We start from the raw sequence: 20,544 nt of genomic DNA, 5'->3' as shown, positions 1-20,544 counted from the left end.
GGTGTAAGATAGCAATGAGCACCACAGCACACCTTGCACTGGGTGTAAGATAGAGCCCTGAGGGTTGTTAGACTGTAAAAACTTCCATGGAGTCAATCATTTTGATTTTAACCGGCGAAAAAGCCTCGACAGTTAGGGCTCATTAATGCATATTGTTAAGCTTCCATTTAAGTCAAAACCATTATATATAAGTCAGTAAAATCCATTCACTGTATATAAACATGAGCATCATGGTTCTAGTCCCTTCTGTACTACAGAAATGACGCCAGATTGTCCGCCATGTTCTCAAATTTGCAACTAGAGCCTGTGAAGTATAAAATATCCAATGTTAAAATCAAAATGATTGACTCTCTGGAAGTTCTTACAGTATAACAACCCTCAGGGCTCTGTCTTACACCCAGTGCAAGGTGTGTTGTGGTGCTCATTGCTATCTTACACCCTGCCAACAGTCTATTTTCATGCCTTCCATCTGAATTGTTTGAATAGCAACAGTGCTTGTGAATATATCTGCACTGATGGGTGTGGCGGTCTGGAAATGAGGTGTGTTCAGGTACATTTCTGGTGCATTGCTATCCTGGCAACAGAAAACACAGGTGCGCCAATGACTAAAGGCATGAAAATAGACTAGGGGTAGAAACCACGCAAGGTGTACTTTTCCCGTCGTTATGATAGCAAAGCTGCAACCAAGCTGCACTGTGCACGGTTGATAGCTTGCATATAGAAAGCTAAAACAGTGCCCTCAATGAGCTCTTGTTCACCAAAATCTGGTGTGTTTCACAAGTTTCCGTTGATGGGGGGTCCCGGTTCACTCTAAAGAACCTAGTATTCTTTGGTTCCCACTGCGAATGAATGTTCCTGGTTCTGGAAACTACCTGTTTTTTTTGCTCTAAATTGACTTAAAATCTTTTTAGATTGACTTCTATTGAAATATAATAAATGGCATAACCAATATATTTGGAAAGCTGCAAATCCATGTTGTCTAAAGGGTTTGAATTTGATTTGCTCCATTTGCTTTGGATTGATTGCATTTTTGTTGGATAATCAGTTTTGGTGGAAGGTATTGGAAGAAGCTCCATCACTCCAGAACCCAGTGCTGGGGGGCTTATACCCTTCTAAATGGGCCTTTTTGACCTTAGGTTCATGTGCAGCTGCTCCAGAGCGTCCCATTGTATTTGCATTGCTTTTCTATGCTGTCGGTATTTGATTGCTTTACACCAAAACAGCATTAGATAGGTCAGGTACTGATGATGTAGGAAAATTGGTTCTGGCTTAAGCTATTGGATGAAACTCCATCACACCACATTCCAGAGTTTAATATCCTTCTAGCTGGAAGGACCTTTTAACTCCAGATTGGTTTGTGTAACTGTGAGGTTTGCATGTATATACAATAAATTTCATCCCTATTTTTCCCCTTTGGATCCCATTCTTTTATTTTATAAGCCCCAATATACTGTGCTTCTGTGTAAACCATACAAGCTCTGTTAATTATTTAATTTTTATTTTATTTTATTATTTAATGACCATTAGCAACATCTACTGCACTGTTCTGTTTACAGATATACCTTTACCTTGTATAGTACGTTTTTTTATAGCCTTATATATTTTCTATTCTTCTTTGTTTTAATTTATGTTTGAATATGTTTCTTATTGTATTGTGTTGTTGCTGCTGAATGCCTAAATTTCCTTTGGGATAAATAAAGTATCCATCCATCCATCCATCTAGGATATAGAATTCCCTTGAATAATTTTGACCTGCACTCATTTATTTGTCTTTTTATATTCATCCCTTGTAACACAACTTCACTACTATTCATTCAAGACAGGAGCCTTTTTATCCTTTGTTCCATCCATTAATTCCTATTCATTTTCAGCAACACCTAGCAACCACTTTGAACACCTAGTATACCCTTAGCAACCAAACCTTTTCCACAGCAATCATGCAGCAAACCATGTAGCAACCTAGAGCTGTTCCATAGCAACATCTAGCTTAGCACTAGCATAGCAACACTTTACAAACTGATTAGCAGCACCGTAGCAACCACCTAGCACCACCTCTGCAACCAATGAGAACCACTTTCTGCTCACACATTTAATTAGCACTTTTCTAGTTGCCTGTGCTTTTCTATGCTATCAGAATTTGATTGCATGAAGCCAGGCAGACACTGTACGATTTTGTTAATTGGTGCATTGCGGAGAGCTCAAACTGTACATTTAAATCATTTGTAGTGTGTATAAACAATGCCTGTGATTTATAATCTCTCACATTGTATGGTCCAACTGACATGCTGCGACATAAGAGCTCTGCAGTGACGTGCAGACGCTATGGCCCAAAGTGCTTGGGCAACTGCCCTTTTGCCGTCCTTGGCTGATATTGCCCTTCCGAGGGAGGGGAAAAAATAATATAGGCAAATATCATTTCATATTTCAACAAGATTTTCTTTATAATTCGTAATTTTGGTTGAAGTTTTCAGAGTCAATCATTCAGATTCAGACACCTCGAGAGAGAGGCATAGCGGGGGACACGCAGCACGCTTCACTAGAAAAAAAAAAAAAGCGCAGCACACGACCGGGCGGCGCTTCAGCCGACTAGCAGAGGAGTTTGAAGATGCCGTGGGAGTAGAGCGACTACCCTGAAGGTGAGCTTGAAATGTAGCTTTCACAGTATTACAAGATATGATCACAATCAACTGCTCTAAAATCCGCTGTCGTCGAGTTTAGGACGTTTAGTGATCCTAAATAATCTGACAGCACCTACTGTGCCACGTTTAGGTAGCAAAATACCCCGACAGCCAGCTAGCTTGCAGTCAACTTTTTACATGGCTCAGGTTGTTTTGTGGGAGGCTAACCAAACTAAGTTACATGCAGCTGATAACATTTCATTTTATCCAGCAAGATGAATGACGGACATAAAGCACTATTCCAATTATTCACATGCACGTTGTGTTAATGCAGAACATTCAAAATGCCCACGGAAAAGAGACGAATGCAGGATAGAGAGACTCTTTTTTTCCCCACTTTCTTCAGGTTAGAGCATATCGTCGCTGTCCTATGAAAAACACTTATCTCCATTTTTATCGATTTTTAGTTTACTACATAATTTGAACAGACAAACTGTCCCTTACACTGTGCCAAAATTTCTTGATGAACGGACCAATAGAAACTCTTCAAAATGACCTGAAATAAACTTTTTTTACATTGACTTCCATTGAAATTGAAGAAGGTTTTTTCCCTCTCCTGTAAAGTTGCTGTTTTGGAGATAAGTGCTTTTCATTGGACAGCGACGATATGCCCTTTAAGATTCCTGTGCACGTCCCTGGAGCTCTGTGTCATGTATGAGGAGGGTGAACATAAGTGCAGGTTTAATATTTTTTCAATTTATTAAACAAACAAAATAAATTAAAACAAAACAGAAAACAAACACGGGTAACGCAAAAACTAAGAAAACTAAACTTGGAAGATTAATAAACAAAACTTAACTTAACTAATGAAACAAGAAACTAACAAACTAGAATAACACTAAGAATACAAAATGAACAAACTAGGCACAATTACTTAACAAAAAGAAACAGATTCAAGGACCACAAACCACAAAATCAATACACGCATATACAGAACACAAGGATACAAAAGACTCCACAAGCGAACACTCATACAAAGGGCTAGTTATACACAAGGAGGGTGAGGACCGGTAATGAGGGGGCGGGGTTACAAACAGGACACAAGGTGACAACACTAATGGCTAGGGTGGGGCTAGGGCGGAGACAAGGACAAAAACACAACAGTAGCACATGGCTGGGAACACATGACAGGAAAACAGAGGGCAGGAGCACAAGGGACCAAATGAGGGAAAAACACAAGACAGACATGGGCTAATTTATCTGGCTTATGAAAAACGCTCTAAGAAGGTTGGGGGGGTGGGGGTTATGGGGGCGAGTAACTAGTTACTTTTATAGTGGAGTAACTCAGTTAGTAATTCAGTTACTTTTTTGGAGAAGTAACTAGTAACTGTAACTAATTACTTTTTTCACAGTAACGTGCCCAACACTGATAATAAGAGACGTACATAGACTCGCAGGTGGCTGAGACGACGTGGACTATACAGTTTGTCCATTTTACAGAGGGAATTAGAGTTATGCTGCTACATCAGTGTACATGTGTGTAGGAGTGTCTGAAGCATTCTCGCTATGTGCGTTCAGACACTTGAATTTTGTCTGCTGGTTAATTAAATAGACAGTATCAGTATGTAATGGTCTATTCGATCTACAGTACTTGGTTTGTGACATTAGGAAATCAGCTAGCAGAACAGCTCACCCAAAATTGTTACCATGTCAGAAATCCCTCCTTGCATCCGATTGCTCATTCACAGCTCATTTGGGCAGTTACTCGGACATTACTTCCCCTCTCACACAGCTAGACAAACACACGATGAAGCAAAAATAGAGCTTAAATCGTAGTGTCCGCCTGGCTTTATTCTATTAGAGCAATAGGGATGTAAGGCAGGGCTGGACTGGTAATCTGGCGTACCGGGCAGTTGCTCGGCGGGCCGGCAGTCCTCAGGGGCCGATGCTGTTGGATATTTTTACTTCCCTATTTTTCCTAAGAGACCGGCCCACAATGTAGACGGGGCGGCCCATTGGCCATTCTTCAATATAGACAGTGGACTGAACCAATCAGGATATAGGATGAAAGCGGTCCCACCCTCTCTCTGCGTGGTCAACTACGTTCAGACATTCAGACCCCGGACGGGGAAAAGAAGCTTCCTGAAAACGCTGACATCACACAGCGAGTCTGCGCATGTCTGCTATTTGTTTCGCATTAGTTCAGAGATCTGGAGGGGACTCTTTTCGGCGCAACACCAGTTAACAGCGTAGAGCAACACAATGTTTACAGCGTATATTTACACACAGCTGATCCAACTAATGAACTAACTGCCCTCTCTGACCCAACAGCGCGGAATTACCCAGAACCAGCTTTAAACGCTAAAACAAGTTTTACCAGTGTAGCTGAGACCAGTGATAGTGGCGTAATTTAGGACTTAAGCTATAATGAATGAAAATCCATTTAGCTAACTAGTTTGCTAGAAGCCGGATGTAGAGGATAGCTAGAATTGAGTACAACACTGGGTAATGTTGGAAGTTTAAAGCAGTTTCTTAACCCTGGTCACTGAACTAAAATTCTGTTTGTTGCCTGATACAAATACATGTTACAGCTGTTTAGAGGAGAAAGCACCTTTAACCTGAACATTTTGAATTGAGCTGTTGTACCAGAGAAATTCAGAAAATACATATTAGACATGAATTCAATAAAAAGGATAAAAAATTAATTAAACTACACAGAGCAGACAAAAATGGTGGAGTTAAAAATAGACAATAAACTTCTTATATTTAATATGTCGATGATACATTACGCTTCTATATAACCCCACATACATAAATTACAAGTCAGTTGTGCTCTGCTAATTATGAGGGGTCTAAACCAAAATTGCCAGGGCCGATTTTTTTGTCCCAGTCCAGCCTTGATGTCAGGTAGTGATCATGTTGGATAATCAGATCTGATCAAAGGTATGGGACAAAACTCCAACACTCTACAGCCCACTGCTCATGCTTATGTTCTGTTGCTTGTCTGTTGATCAGACTGTTCCATTGTATTTTGGGACTATTGCCAGGGCTTTTTGTACTGTTTGTACTCTTGTGTCTGTGCTAATATTGGTGCACAAATGGGTGCACCCAAAATCAGCAGAATTCTCTCATTTTAAGGGGTGTTTTGGACACATTTTGGTGCACAGTTTAAGAATTTCTCTAAGAGTCTCAGCACAGCCTGCAGCCGCTGTAGTTCTGCTCCACTTGCGTAATGGGTTGCTTCTAGGTTACGTGCTGATCCATATAGGAATTCTGACATAGCCTAAACCGCGGATTTTTCTGACATTTGCCTGTGCTATTTTAAAGCCCCGCTCGCAGGAGGGGAAGAGGGCTTTTTGAAAGAGCTTCAGCCGTGTGGAGGAGAGGAGAAGGCGGAGAGAAAGATAGAGAAAAAAGAGAGAAAGGGTGATTTTTTATTTTTTTTTTGAGGACAAAATGGTGAGAGGAAATTGCTGCGCTCATCTCTCCCCATTCTCCTCCCGTTACTACGGAGTTTCTATGGCAACCTCTCCAAAATGATGTGTATGTGCTGAATGGTGCGGCGCGAGATGTGTTTATGATTACAGTCGGAGGGGAAAGGAGGGCTGGCTCTCGCTCCGTCAGCCGGCGCTGTAAAAGGAAATTCGTAAAGAGTGTTCCAATAAAGCTGCTCTCTCCATATGTCCTTTTGATGGGGCTCCGGCGTGCCAGCAAGAACGCTGCCTTTCTTTTCGAGTGGAGGAGAATGAAGAAAAAAAAATAAAGAAAGAGAGAGAGAGGAAGAAATCATTTGCATCTGCTGCCCCCTGCTGAGTGCAGAAATAAATAAACAGTTAATAGATTTTTTTTTTTTTTTATCTTGTCGAGGATTTGCTCAATCTGGCATTCTGATCAGCTCCACCGTCTCAGCAGGGGTGGGCATGCTGAGGAGAGAGAGAGAGAGAGAGAGAGAGAACGAATGAAATAAAGAAAGAAAAATGGATAGAAATAGAAGAGACAAATGTTATTAATGAAATCGATGCAGATAAAGAAGGTTATTGTTGCTTTGTGTTTTTGTTTTTCAGGTGTTTCTGGGTCGTAATCCAAATACTAAATATGTGTATTTGTATATATTCTTGTGATTTGTTATAAATTAAAAAATAAAAAATATATAAATAAATATGAGAGACGAAGGTTATTACTGAATTTGATGAGGATAAAGAAGGTTATTTTAGTTTTGTGTTTCAGGTTCGTAATCCAAATACTAAATATTTAGTTTTGTATATTCTTGTGATTTGTTATAAATAAAAAAACATAAATAAATAGGAAAGACGAAGGTTATTACTGAAATTGATGAGGATAAAAAAGTTGTTTTTAATTTTGTGTTTAAGGTTCATAATCCAAATACTTAATATTTAGTTTTGTATATTCTTGTGATTTGTTATGAATAAAAAATAAAAAATACAAATAAATAGATGAGACGAATGTTATTAATGAAATTGATGAGGATAAAAAAGGTGACCTTTGTTTTGTGTGTTTGTTTTTCTAATCCAAATGCTAAATATGTGTATTTGTGTTTATTATTATTTTGTGTTTCTCTTATAATTTCCTTGGAGTCTTTAGGCTTTTAGGCTTTTTTTACTTTGCCTGCAGAGTTTTTTTTTGTTTGTTTGTTTGTTTGTTCATTTGTATAACATTTGTTTAATGTTATATTCTATTTGTGCAAATAAATAAATAAAAAATAAATAAGAGAGACGAATGTTATTAATGAAATTGATGAAGATAAAGAAGGTTATATTTCTTTGTGTGTTTGTTTGTTTTTCAGTTGTTTCAGGTTCCTAATCCAAATACTAAATATGTATTTGTGTATATTCTTGTGATTATGTATATTGAGTATTTGCATATTATTACTATTATTATTATTATTTTTAATAATTATTTCTTGGGTTTTTTTATGTGTTACTCTTATAATTTCCTTGGAGGCTTTTTAGGCTTTTAAGGTTTTTTTTTTTTTTTACTTTCCCTGCAGAGTTTTGTTTGTTTGTTTGTTTGTTCATTTGTTTACTTGATGTTACATTCTATTTGTGCAAGTAAATAAATAAATAAATAAATAAAAATAGGAGAGACGAATGTTATTAATGAAATTGATGTTGTTTTATGTTTTTTTGTGTTTTAGGTTCGTAATCCAAATACTAAATATTTGTATTTGTGTATATTCTTGTGAATATGTATATTCTCCCAATTTAGCTAGCCAGCAACTCGGTTCTGATACATCAGCTCACAGATGCAGCCTTGAGCTGATCGATCAACATCACCCTAGGAGTGATGAGGGGAAAGAGTGACATCTACTGTACCCACCCAGAGAGAGCAAGGCCAATTGTACTTTCTCAGGGCTCAGGCAGCTGCTGGCAAGCTGCATGACCGGGATTTGAACCAGCGATCTCCTGACGATCAGAGTGGCAGCACTTTAGTCTCCTTGATTTAAAAGAGTTTATATGAATTTAAATGTAATGCGTGTTTGCTGGTTAATAAATCAGTAAGCTGTAATGTATTACATTATGTATCAGCACACATACACACATACACACACATATACAATTAAATTAACCCTTTAATTTCCCCTATTTACTTGTGTTTTCAGCATCTGATGCTGCTAGGCTACGTGCTCTGTCAGAATTGATATTCAGCGTGGACTCGCGGGCCTATTTTACGATGCGCACAAGCTCTGCCAGCTCCCATTAGCATTCCATTAGAGCTCAGTGTGACTGTCACCCAGTCTGTGCTCTGCTCTTCAGTCCCACAATCCTGCCAGCTTCAGTCTCCTCCGGTCATCATACAGCCTAATACCTGCTCAGCACACACTCATTCACACACACACACACACACACACACACTTTCATAAACATGCTACAACCCTGTTTCTCTAAAATGGGAACATTACAGGAAATGGGAAAAAAACGTCATAGATTTCAATAGGATTTTAACATAACATAGCAAATGATTTAATTCAATTCCAAAACATTTTGGAGCATTTGTATTGGCCTAATATTCTTACAGTTATGTGAAAAATGAGAAAACCTTTTGAAAAGCTTTATTTAAATAAAAATATTTGAACATATAGACATCTGACATTGACTGGGAGTGGGTATTTCCCACTCCTCCATGCAGAATTCTTTCAGCTATGTGATTTTGATGAAATACTTGCTGTACAGCCTGTATTTCTACTTCTTTCTATTTCTTGTCTTACAAATTGCTTATCAATGTACACTATTCACTGTTTAATTGCATATTACATAATGAAATATTGGAAACATTTGTAAGGCTAAGTACTGCATAAACTTGTACTTAAAAATATTCTTAGAATATATTTTTTTTCAGAATTGTTCTGCTAGTTAGCTATGCCCACCAACACCCCTGTCAGATTTATTGAAATCTTTGAGTCATTATCATGCGGCATGGTCCACCTCCACTTCAGCTTCAGTTTTTGGTGTTTATTGATGGTCTTACATTTTCATCAAGCATCTATCTCTCAAATCTTTCAAACTCATCCTTGAAATTGTGTATTCATAATGCACAATGAGTGCATGTATAATGCTATATACGGCATAAAAATACCTTATAATTAGCATATTAAGCTTGCATAATAAATCATAAATACTTTTAGTGACATGCATAACATGATATACAGTATGAGTATGTTTCTTTATAAACCCGTGGGTACCACTTTAAAATAAGACTACCTTTATAAAGGGTTTATAAATGATTTACAATTAGTTTATTAATGTTACTAACTAGGTTGTAAATGCCTTAAAAATCATTAATAATCAGTTATAACATGTACGTAGAAAGGGCAACAATATAGATGACTGTGCGTTCACTATTTGGCAAACAACAGGTAATTGTTGCCCTTTCTACGTATGTGTTATAACTGATTATTAATGATTTTTAAGGCATTTACAACCTAATTAGTCACCATTAATAAACTAATTGTAAACCATTTATAAACCCTTTATAAAAAGGTAGTCTTTATTTTAGTCTATTTTAAAGTGGTACCAACCTGTGTTACATTATGTCTAATATTGACATATACCATGTTCTTATGAACAGATACAGGATTATAATGCCTTATGAATACTTTCCTTATTAAGTTGCTTATACAGCTCAAACATAGGTACATGGTTGAGTAAAATAAACATGGTGGTTTTATTCTATAAATTACACACACTACCCCCCCCCCCCCCCCAAAAAAAAATGTAATTTAGAGTATTTTTTTGCAGAAAATGCGAAATGGCTGAAATAACAAATAAGATGCAGAGCTTTCAGACCTCAAATAATGCAATAAAAAGTTCATATTCATAAAGTTTTAAGAGTTCAGTATTTAATATTTGTTTTTCACAGTTTTCATGCATCTTGGCATCAAGTTCTCCTCCACCAGTCTTACACACTGCTTTTGGATAACTGTATGCCTTTACTCCTGGTGTAAAATATCAAGCAGTTCAGCTTGGATCTTGTGATCATCCATCTTCCTCTTTTCAATTTGGCAAAATCAAAGAAAAACATAAATTTTAAAAGCTCTCTTATTTATTTATTTTTTTTTTCCAGAGCTGTATGTATTTTATACTGTGCTATGCATGTTGCTATTAGTACATAGGAGTTATTATACAAGCTTATAAAATCATATAATGCATAATGAATACAGGATTCATAGGAAGTGTTACCAACTTTTTTTTTTAAGTTTTTATTTAATATTTTTGTACATGACTGTATATGGTATGGCATTTCCGCTATACCACAGCGATGCAGTTACACTGTTCTCGGCACATCTTGCAGTCTAGTCAGGATGGCGTAGCCCAGCGCTACATGGCAGCAGGCTGATCACAGAGGACAAGGCACCATCTGGGAGGCAACTGTTAGTGTCTTCCCATCGCTGACAGTAAGAAACTGACATATTGGGGACTTGGGAGGAAGGCTGAGCTGCATCGCTTTGGTTTAGTTCTTGTGCGAACACTATAGGTCCAAATGTTTGTGGATAGTTCTTTTCATAAACACTTTTATCTACTTTACATTGCACATACATTGCTGACACAGATGTTCAAATGCACACACAGCCTGTTTAATCCCTGTAGACAGTGGCGGACTTGGCAATTTGGGGGCTCAAGGCGAATTTAGCTAGGGGGCCCATCGACATTAATATGCAAGAAATAGGGTTGTGCCGATGGACGATATCATCGTCCATCCTCATTTATGACCCAACATCGCGATGGATGGTAACCATCGCGATGCCACGCCCACTGTTTTGTTTTTGCAGAAACATGCACTGACCTTCTTTAGGTCTCCTTCACCTAAAACTTAGCAGGGATTGTAGGAAAAAGATCAAATCAGGTATATGACTTAAATGAATTAGAGTCAGGGATGAAAAAATACCCTACTGCTACAAATATGCCTAATTGGCATATTATTCTATTATTTATTATTATTTATTATTATTATATTATTATTATATTATTATTATCCTATTATTATTTATATCTAGGTTACAGCTTGTCTTCGTCTTCGTTTTTCTACATGTCTGTATTAATTTTAAACATTTCATGTCATTCATGCTGGTTTGTGCCAGGAAACTTGCTCATTGTCAGCCAGTGTTGGGCACGGTACTTTGAAAATAAATTATGTAAATTCTATTATTATTAGAAAAATAACAAACGAAAATAAACCCAAAAATGTTGACAAAAATATAATCTAACAAATTTCAAAACATAGAAACGAAAAACTTTAAAATGGTATTAATATAATATAATATAACAACTGGATCAAACAGTTTAGCGTCAGTCAAAAGGAAAGCGCGCGCGGCATTGCGATTTAAAAAAAAAAAAACTTTTTAATAAATAAGGTCCTATCAAGTGAATTAAAATATATCGTATTAAAAGGTATTACATTCACATGTTTATTGAAATTTAATCAAGAGAAATCAGGCAAAATGAACCAGGCTGCGCTCTCTCTCTCCCCCTCCCTCCCTCCCTCCCTCCCACAGCACGGAGCTAAATTCAGCGCGAGGCTAAAAATAATATAACAACTAAAATTAAGATGGGTGAGGACCTGTAAAGTAATAAAATATTGTCAAATATAAAGGATGGGTAGAGGTTTTGGTGAGCTGTTTCAATTATTTGAAACTGAAACTAACTGAAACTGATATTATTCTGTGCACTATTATATAGCTTTTGATTGTGTTTTAAATGAGTTTTTATTTTATATTAATTACTTATTATTCATTTAAAAAAAATTAGTATTTTATTGATAAAAAAAAGCTTATCAGCTTTGGAAGAGGATTTGTTTTTAGTTTAGCCTCTTCCTTCTTTTTTTCTTTTTGTAGCAAGTGGCGCTTCATGGCTTCGCTCAAAACCCACTTGTACACTTAATTTCACCTTAATTCCTCGTGTAGCGGTTCACGGCATGACCACATGGTGGATGGAATATTCCATTTTAACTGGAAAGAGAGGGGGTGTGGACTGAACTGTATTTCTTTGTAATTTATTGTGTTGTCTTTGTTTCCATTTTAAACATACAAGAATCACCATTTCTGTGAATTATTGCCCAAAGGGCCCCAATTACCAGCTGTAGGCCTATGGGAAGTTTGCAGCTAGTCAGGGGGCCCCTACAGTGGGCTGCAGTGGGAGGGGCCCAAGGCAGTTGCCTAGCAATGCCTCTATGCAAAGACCGCCTCTGCCTGTAGAGAAGAAGTATTGCCAATAGAATAGGACCAATTGGTACCAATTGGCACAACATTTCTTGGCATTGGCTAGAGGTGTATAAAAAAACCCCAGTATTGTGCTGTGGAGCAGTTCTACCAGGAGACTCTAATGCTATGTCACTTCATTTCCCAACCAAGCCACTTCCACCCGGGTGCTCAGGAGGTTGGCTCTTTCCATTTTCCCAAAAATCATCAGAGCGCCTTATAATCTGGTAAGCCTTATGTATGAATTCTATCAGTCAGGTATTAAGGAGACGTAAAGCCACTCTACTGAAGTACAGAGTTATAAGGGTGAGTTTTCAGTGAAGTTTCTCCAGCATTAAGGCTAGGTGCAGCAGCATAAAACAAGCTATGTGGGACGAGCCGCTAGCTGCTAGTGCCCTGGCTTACTGGAACACTCAGGTTTCCTCAGTCTAGCGCTGTTAGGCAGCATGTACTAGCGCTAAGTGCTGATAACCGCTGTTAAAAATATTGCAAATCTATGGGTATCTTACTGTAAATAAACTAAGGCGCTTTACTCACCCAAATAAAAAGAAAAAAAAAGTTTTCAGTAGAAAAGCTGTGTAGATAGATAGATAGATAGATAGATAGATAGATAGATAGATAGATAGATAGATAGATAGATAGATAGATAGATAGATAGATAGATAGATAGATAGATAGATAGATAGATAGATAGATAGATAGATAGATAGATAGATACTTTATTGATCCCCGGGGGGAAATTCTTGGCATCCAGCAGCAGGTTACACAATACACAAAGTTAAAAAAGATAAAATATAAAATATAAAGATACATATAAAAACAATCAAATAAGATCAAATAAGAAATAGAATATACACGGAGCTACTGGAACAGGCAGCCACTCGCGTCGGCGCCGGAAGTAGATTAACATCCAGCGCTCGTTTGGCTTTAAGAAGAAGAAAATGTTTAAGAATTACAGTTTTGTTTTTAAGAAAATAGATGTTCATCGAAAGTGCACCTTATAATCGGGTGCGCCCTATAGTCTGTAAAATACGGTACATAATGAATAAAAAAACAATATATGATTTGAAATTATCTTATAAAAGTAATGTTTACAATATAGAATGCATCTTAATTGTTACTTACTACTTAAATTATTTTTCTAAGTAAATATAGCATGTAGTGAAACTAATTGATGTTTGTTTGTTTTTTTAATGACCAATTATATTTGTACTTAAAAAAATGTAGTGTATTTCGAAGCCTTATTATTAAGGAATGTAAGTTTTAAAATTTTTAATAAAAATGACCAAAAATATTTTATGGGATTAAAAATACTAGTGCATCTTAAAAAAATGAATATCGTTGAAAAGTTACCTAAATGAGAATATTTTAGAAGACCAATTGGTACTTTTATCAGTGTGGGCAGTGTGCCAAGTCCTGCTGGAAAATGAAATCCGCATCTTTATAAAAGTTGTCAGTAGCAGAGGGAAGAAGCATGAAGTGCTGTAAGATTTTGTGGGAAAACAAAACAGTGGATCAACACCAGCAGATGACGTGTCTCTCCAAACCATCACTGATTGGTGGAAACTTCACACTAGACCTCGAGCAGTTTGGACTGTGTGTCTCTCCACTCTTCCTCCAGACTCTGATCCCTTGATTTACTTTAAATGAAATGTAAAATTTACTGATAATCAGTGATGGTTTGGAGAGACATGTCACCGTGTCAATACATACTTACAAAATCTAGTTGAAAGCCAGCTGTCCAGCACATTACACACAGTTATTCTAAAAAGCAGGATAAATTATGAACTCTTTTAAATACCCTTGATTTCTAAAGTAGCCAGAAATACACAGGTGTCCCAGTACTTTTGTCCATATAGTATATTACACACAGTCTAAAGACTTCCATTGATCACTGTGTTCCTCCATACAGAAAAAAAACAGTGACCTCTACCATCCCCCAGGGGCAACTGCTGTATTTCCATCCTCTTGAATTCGACCCCAATTATAGGCTATAATGGTTTTAAAGGTGGGGTCATCAATTCTGCTCCTGGAGGGTCCAGCTATCTCCTGCGATTTCTCAGCTCCAGTGCACCTATTGTAGCTTTATAATTAACCAGTGGGTTCAATAAAACGCGCTCAAGCTGGGAAATCAGAAGATGCACCTTCACTGCTAGGACTGTTAAAGCTTGTGTTGATGTATCAAATTTTATCATTGATTTGTATGATAGTTTCTGTTTAATTGTGTATTATATGAAGAAATCAAAAAATATATATTTACAACCCTAAATAGAAAAAAACAACAACATTGGGGCAGAATTGAATCAGTGTTTCCTACATTTACCTTGTTTTTATTGGATTGCAGGCAATCTGAACCCAAGATATTTCATTTTAGTTTTATCTGATCAACTTCATTTAACTTATTAACATACATCCATTCCTAAAAATAATGAAAGTTACACTTATTTAGCTTCTTTATAGAAACCCAAGGACACTTCAAATCACATTTTTACACACAACCACTTGTACTCAGCATTCATCCACACACCAGTGAGAAGCGGCAGCCAATGGCCCATAGCGTACTCTTAACCGGAAACCACCATCCACCTGGAGGACTGCATTGGGCACTAGAGCATTTACCCAGAACAGAGTGCCAATCCATATCTGGGCACGGTCATACATACATTTACACACACACACACACACACACAAACTTACACACATACCACACACTTTTACACATACACACCAGACCAATTTAGAGTATCTCCATGTTTTTGGACTGTGGGAGGACACCAGTGATTGTCACTGTCTAATTAAAAATATGTATCTCCAAAAAAGCAAGTTTACAGGAGAGAGATAAAACCTTCTTACATTTCAATGGAAGTCAGTATAAATGTAGTTTATTTTAGGTCATTATGGGCAACTTCTATTGGTCCTTTAATTAAGAAATGTTAACATTGTGTAAGGGACCGTTCAGTTCAAATTATGTAATAAACTTAAAATTTATTGAAGATAAGATCAACATGCAGTCCAAGGGAAATGGCTATACACTGACCATGAGTGGCAGCCAGTGGCAGCCAATGGCAACAGACTAAACTTAATTCACCTCAAAAACCTAATCTGAATGTATATATGACCACAAATGTTCAACTATAATTAAAATAGATTAATAACATGGGGAAAAATCCAAATCTGTATAAAATATATAATTTTTTTGGCTATGTAATTCAAGTATAGTAACAAAAAATGACAAAGACTGATATTCTGTTCCCAACCTGGCAGACTGTAATATATATCAGCAGAGTTTTAGCAGAGCAAGTATTCATGTTATTTAGACATATAGTTTTTAAAAAAAACAGAAATAGCCATTTTTGACTTCTGCGTAAAGAGGACCTGACAGGAGTCTTGAGGAAGATTTAAGCCGTCCTGACAGCAGCCTGAAAAGATTTTCTGCTCTCAGGTTCAGAATAAACCTTTACACTTACTGTCTGCAATGCAAACTTTTGTTAGATGGAAAATACTGGCTTTTTAATGATGTTTTGTGTCTGCCTAGACTGCAGGATTCAGCCAATTCATAGACATAAGCACTCAGTATCAACAGTATTCACATTTTTAGAAGCACTGGCATGAAACTTTCCATAAAAACAAGAAACACTAGGTAAAATACAAAAATATGTACACAAAAAAAAGAAAACCTGTGATTTTGGTGTAGAACGCCTGTTGGTGATTGGTGATTCAGCGCTGGTTTAGACCAGAGTAAAAAGTATCTCCATTTTTATTATTTTATCATATTTTTCAAAAATATTTAAAATTGACAACATTTTAGCAAAAACATTGGAAATCTACGCTTACTGTAAAAAAAAAAAAAATGCGCTTTACTCACCCAAATAAATGGTTTTCATTACAAAAATATGTGTAGATTAACAGCTAGGACTCTTTTTTTGTTTTGAGAATTACAGTTTTGGTTATTTCGGCGCCCCCTAGCAGCAAGACCTGCAAATTTAGAAGGATCCCCTTTTATCAACCACCATACATTCAGCTTAAAATATCCTAAATTAACTGTTCAAATATATATCTAAGCTTTTATTTTAATAATAACAACTCTTATCATGATATCGGTGGCTGATAATGTGTGTAATAAGGCATATTTTTGAATCGCTGGGCTTATTTATTTATTTGAGGGACTGTGCCTTTGTCTGCGCCGCCTATTGGAGACATGGAGTTTCTGCACTGTGTCTAAGGAATCCAGCGGCTCCCAGTGGTCTATAATGACATTGCATTTGTCCTGTGTGGGCATCCGTACTTTGAATACGTCAGGAAAACATGGTGACACCCTTGTTCACTTTGGTTTAGGCATCCTTAGTAGTGTAGTTAGTAGTGTCGCTTAATGAGTCTTATAATCCTGTGCACCTTATAGTCAGAAAAATACAGTATACTAATTTTTACCAATTATACAGACCCGCCAGTAATAATTGATCCTGAACAGAGTCTGGACACTACCAGTGAAGGTAATGATAACTGGCCAATGAGTGGCCTAGATGGCAAAATATAGTGATGATGTCAAAGCCCGTGAGCGCATTTTATGTCAAGCCATCAACAGTCTTTCACCAGGAGGTGCACTACCCAAAGTAGCCTCTGAGAACCTTTTTACAGGGAAATGGGGGAAGCATTTTCATGCCCTTTTGTGGCAGAACACAGTTTCTATTCAAATGCATGCTAAATTTCGTATCAACCCAGTGATTGAATGCTGTGCTACACCAATAAGAGTCCTTGGGTAAGACTCCTAACCCTACATTGGTCCACCTCTGTAATAGGAATAACCTTGTAAGTCACTCTGGATAGAAGTGTCAGCTAAATGCCGTAAATGTAATTATACCACAGTTAGTTCCGTCCCTGCAATGTGATTGGCTGAGAGGCATTTTATGAGTGACATTATCAACCGGTAATGCACTGTAACCGAAGCTCTCCATGTATTACTCCGCTACATAAAGGTAACCTAGCAATGATGCAGCGCATACAAGCCAAATACAAACCAAATGTGATGTCATTATTCACCACTGGGAGGCGCTAGATCCCATAGAAACAGTGCAGAAATGCCATAGGCATCTCCAATAGGCGGCGCAGACAAAGACGCGTCCCACAAATATTAGAAAATACGCATTATTACACATATTATCAGCCAGTGATATCAGAGTTATTATTATGAAAATTAGTTTAAGTGTATATATTTTCCAGTTCATATATGATATTTTAAATTGAATGTAAGGGGGCTGAAAATAGGGGACCATTAAAATTCCACAAGTCTCGCCACTGGGGGGGGCGCTGAAGTGAACAAAATGTTAATTCTTAAAAAAATAAACATTTTGTCAAATGAGCACTGTACTTTAATCTAAACACATTTCTCTCTTAAAACCATTTATTTGGGTGAGTAAAGGGCTAAAGTTTATTTACAGTAAGCTTATATTTCCAAAATTTTAAAAGAAATGGCAGAAAATAGAGGCCACAACGCTAACCTAGCAACAATGCAGCGCTTACAAACCAAACAGCACAGCTACAAACAGAACAGCAATGGAAATACTTTAACTGGTGGAGTGTTTATAACCAAACAGATCATATTTTCTCCTCCTATTCAACTCAAAATCTTTTAATAAACTGTGGCATAATTGCAATAATACACTCGCGGTTTGTGCAACAACCACAGCACAGCAGTGCCAATATTACATGTTATAGCACAAACCTCGAGTGTATTATTGCTTTAATGTAAAATCTGTTTAGAGTGTATGATCTGTTCATTTTGAGTAAAGTAGGAATATTTTGGTGCATCCCTTGTGTATGTTTTTGTGTCAAGCCACAGTCATGTCCCCGTGTCCCGTAATGCCACTGTTATAAAACTGGATGCAGTGGACGGAGCTGCTATATTTAGTTAGTGGTTTGCTGCCTTTGGCTCTGTATCACATCTGGGTTCTTCTGTCACTTTTTATATTTCAGTCCAAAAACACGCTGATGTTCACATCGCTTGTGCTTGTGCTTCTAACACTGGAAAAAAAAACAGGTTCTGCGTTTGTATGGATTCATTTTACATCTCTGAAAATTAAAATAAATTATATAATACACTTAATAGAAGACAGGGCACATTTCGGTCCTCTTTGACTCTATTGACTACATTTCCCACAGTCACATGTGACAATTACATCATCAGCCAATTACAAACAGTTATCATTCTCAGGGTCACCTGGTCCCCTGTTTTCCTTCCTGTATATGTACCCCTTTTTGTAAGTCTTAGACTTTGCGAAGTATTGCCAACTGTTTCATAAAAAACCTCTTGAGCATTCTCTTGTGTTTTGTCAGCCTCGTTTTCAGTCTTTGCTTGTTGTCCTGGTTTACTCCCTGTTTGTTTCTTTCTCATGGTTCGTTATTTTATTAGTTTTGCCCATATCTGTTTTGGTAGCTTTAGTTTTGCTAATCTCAAAATGAGTTCTGTTTTGTGTACATGAGTCTCCGCCTATTAAATCCTTCACAATGTTTTAAATCAGTGAGTGTCTTACCTTTTTTTTTATATTTCTATAAAAGTGTCAGCTAGATACCATAAATGTAATTATGCCACAGTTAGTTCTGACCCTGCAATGTGATTGGCTGAGAGGCATTTTATGAGTGACATTATCAGCTGGTAATGCACTGTAACCGAAGCTTTCCATGTATTACTCCACCACATACAGGTAGCCTAGCAATGCAGCGCTTAAAAGCCAAATACAAACCCAAATGCAATGTCATTATCTTTAGATATTCTTTAGATGTAGACATGGCTTTTTTTATTATTTCTCTCATCATTTACAACTAGTTGCCCTTTCTCACTTCTACTGGGAAAAGCTGTGAAAGCTACAGTATGTCTGTAAAAAACTGAAATTTTCTGTACCACTGTTTCACACCTTATTCAGAAATTATTTATTCTAGCCCACCGCGCTTGCAAAACCAGGAAGCTGACTGGCTGTTGCTCCTGAAAGGCGGAAGTTTATTCTTGAACTGTCTCCGTGATTGGCGTCAAGAGATTTCCCATTTACACAGCGTTCGGTGTCAGCTGAGCTGAGCGAAACTAATCGGGGCTACTGGAAAAATATTCGGGGCTAAAGCCCCGGAAGCCCAGGCCAGGCGACACCCCTGGAACCTACGGACAGGCCCTAGGATGGTTAATAAGCAGTGTTTGGAGTAACGGCGTTAAAATAAATGGCGTGGTTACTAAGGCTGTTACTTTTTTCAGTAACGAGTAATCTAACTAATTACTTTGACTGTAACTATAGCGCCATTACCTTTTCCCACACCCCGTTACTGCACGTTACTTTAGCCGCATACAGACAAAGGCACAAGTGTGCATGTGATTCACAAGGGACGGAAGGATGGATTGATGGAAAGATGGTCGCTCTAACCCTATAAAAAGGGGTAGTGGCAAGGTTTAGAAAGTCGTTTGCCCTGGTTAACCCCTCCTCTTTCCGGTGAACTTGACCTTCTGACTGCTGGGCCTGGTGTGGTGAAGTGAGGCACAATTGCGACGACTTGCTGCTCTAATCAATTCAGTGATTGCCGTGGTAGTGTTGTGCCGGGGTCTGAGGCCTTTATTCGGTTTCTGCTGCGCATCTTTGTAGCTTTATCTCTTCCTGTCATCGTCATTTCACTGTTCCACGGCTTTACTCCAGGTAGGAATATTACTCTGTTTTGTTTTTTTAATTATTAGATATTTGTAGAATTTCCTTGGTGAAGCTGTTTGATCCAGCTGTTAAACTGTTATATTAATACAATTTTAACGGTCATTAGATTGTTGTTTTTGTCCATTCTTTTGTTTTGTTTATATATACATTTTTCCTTTGAGTGTGGTTTGGTTTGTTTAATTTCATACCCAGACGCTAATTTTTTTTTTCCGTTTTTTTTTTTTTCAGTATTACAAGTCTTAGCCATAGACTGTGTATAGCTGGACAGAGCATCGTCTCTCAAAAGCGAAGCCACCACAGGTCGGGCGCCCCCTGCTGTTCGGTTTCAGAAAGCTGTGTAACCCCACCCATCCCCATAGGTTTCAATGGCAAAACAGAACAACTTTCAATCACATTTTTTTTTTTACCAATATACTGTAATTCTACCTCCATTATTTAAATGCAACAGCTAGAGTAACCTCTGCTTATATTGTCACATAATTCGTTTTTTAAAACGTTATTCAGCTCTATTCAAAAAGGTGTGGTTATTGTA

The sequence above is a fragment of the Astyanax mexicanus genome, chromosome 13 (assembly GCF_023375975.1).
Source record: "Astyanax mexicanus isolate ESR-SI-001 chromosome 13, AstMex3_surface, whole genome shotgun sequence".
Taxonomy (NCBI): domain Eukaryota; kingdom Metazoa; phylum Chordata; class Actinopteri; order Characiformes; family Acestrorhamphidae; genus Astyanax; species Astyanax mexicanus.
The sequence above is the reverse complement of the archived record's forward strand: the minus strand, read 5'-3'. Positions refer to the sequence as shown.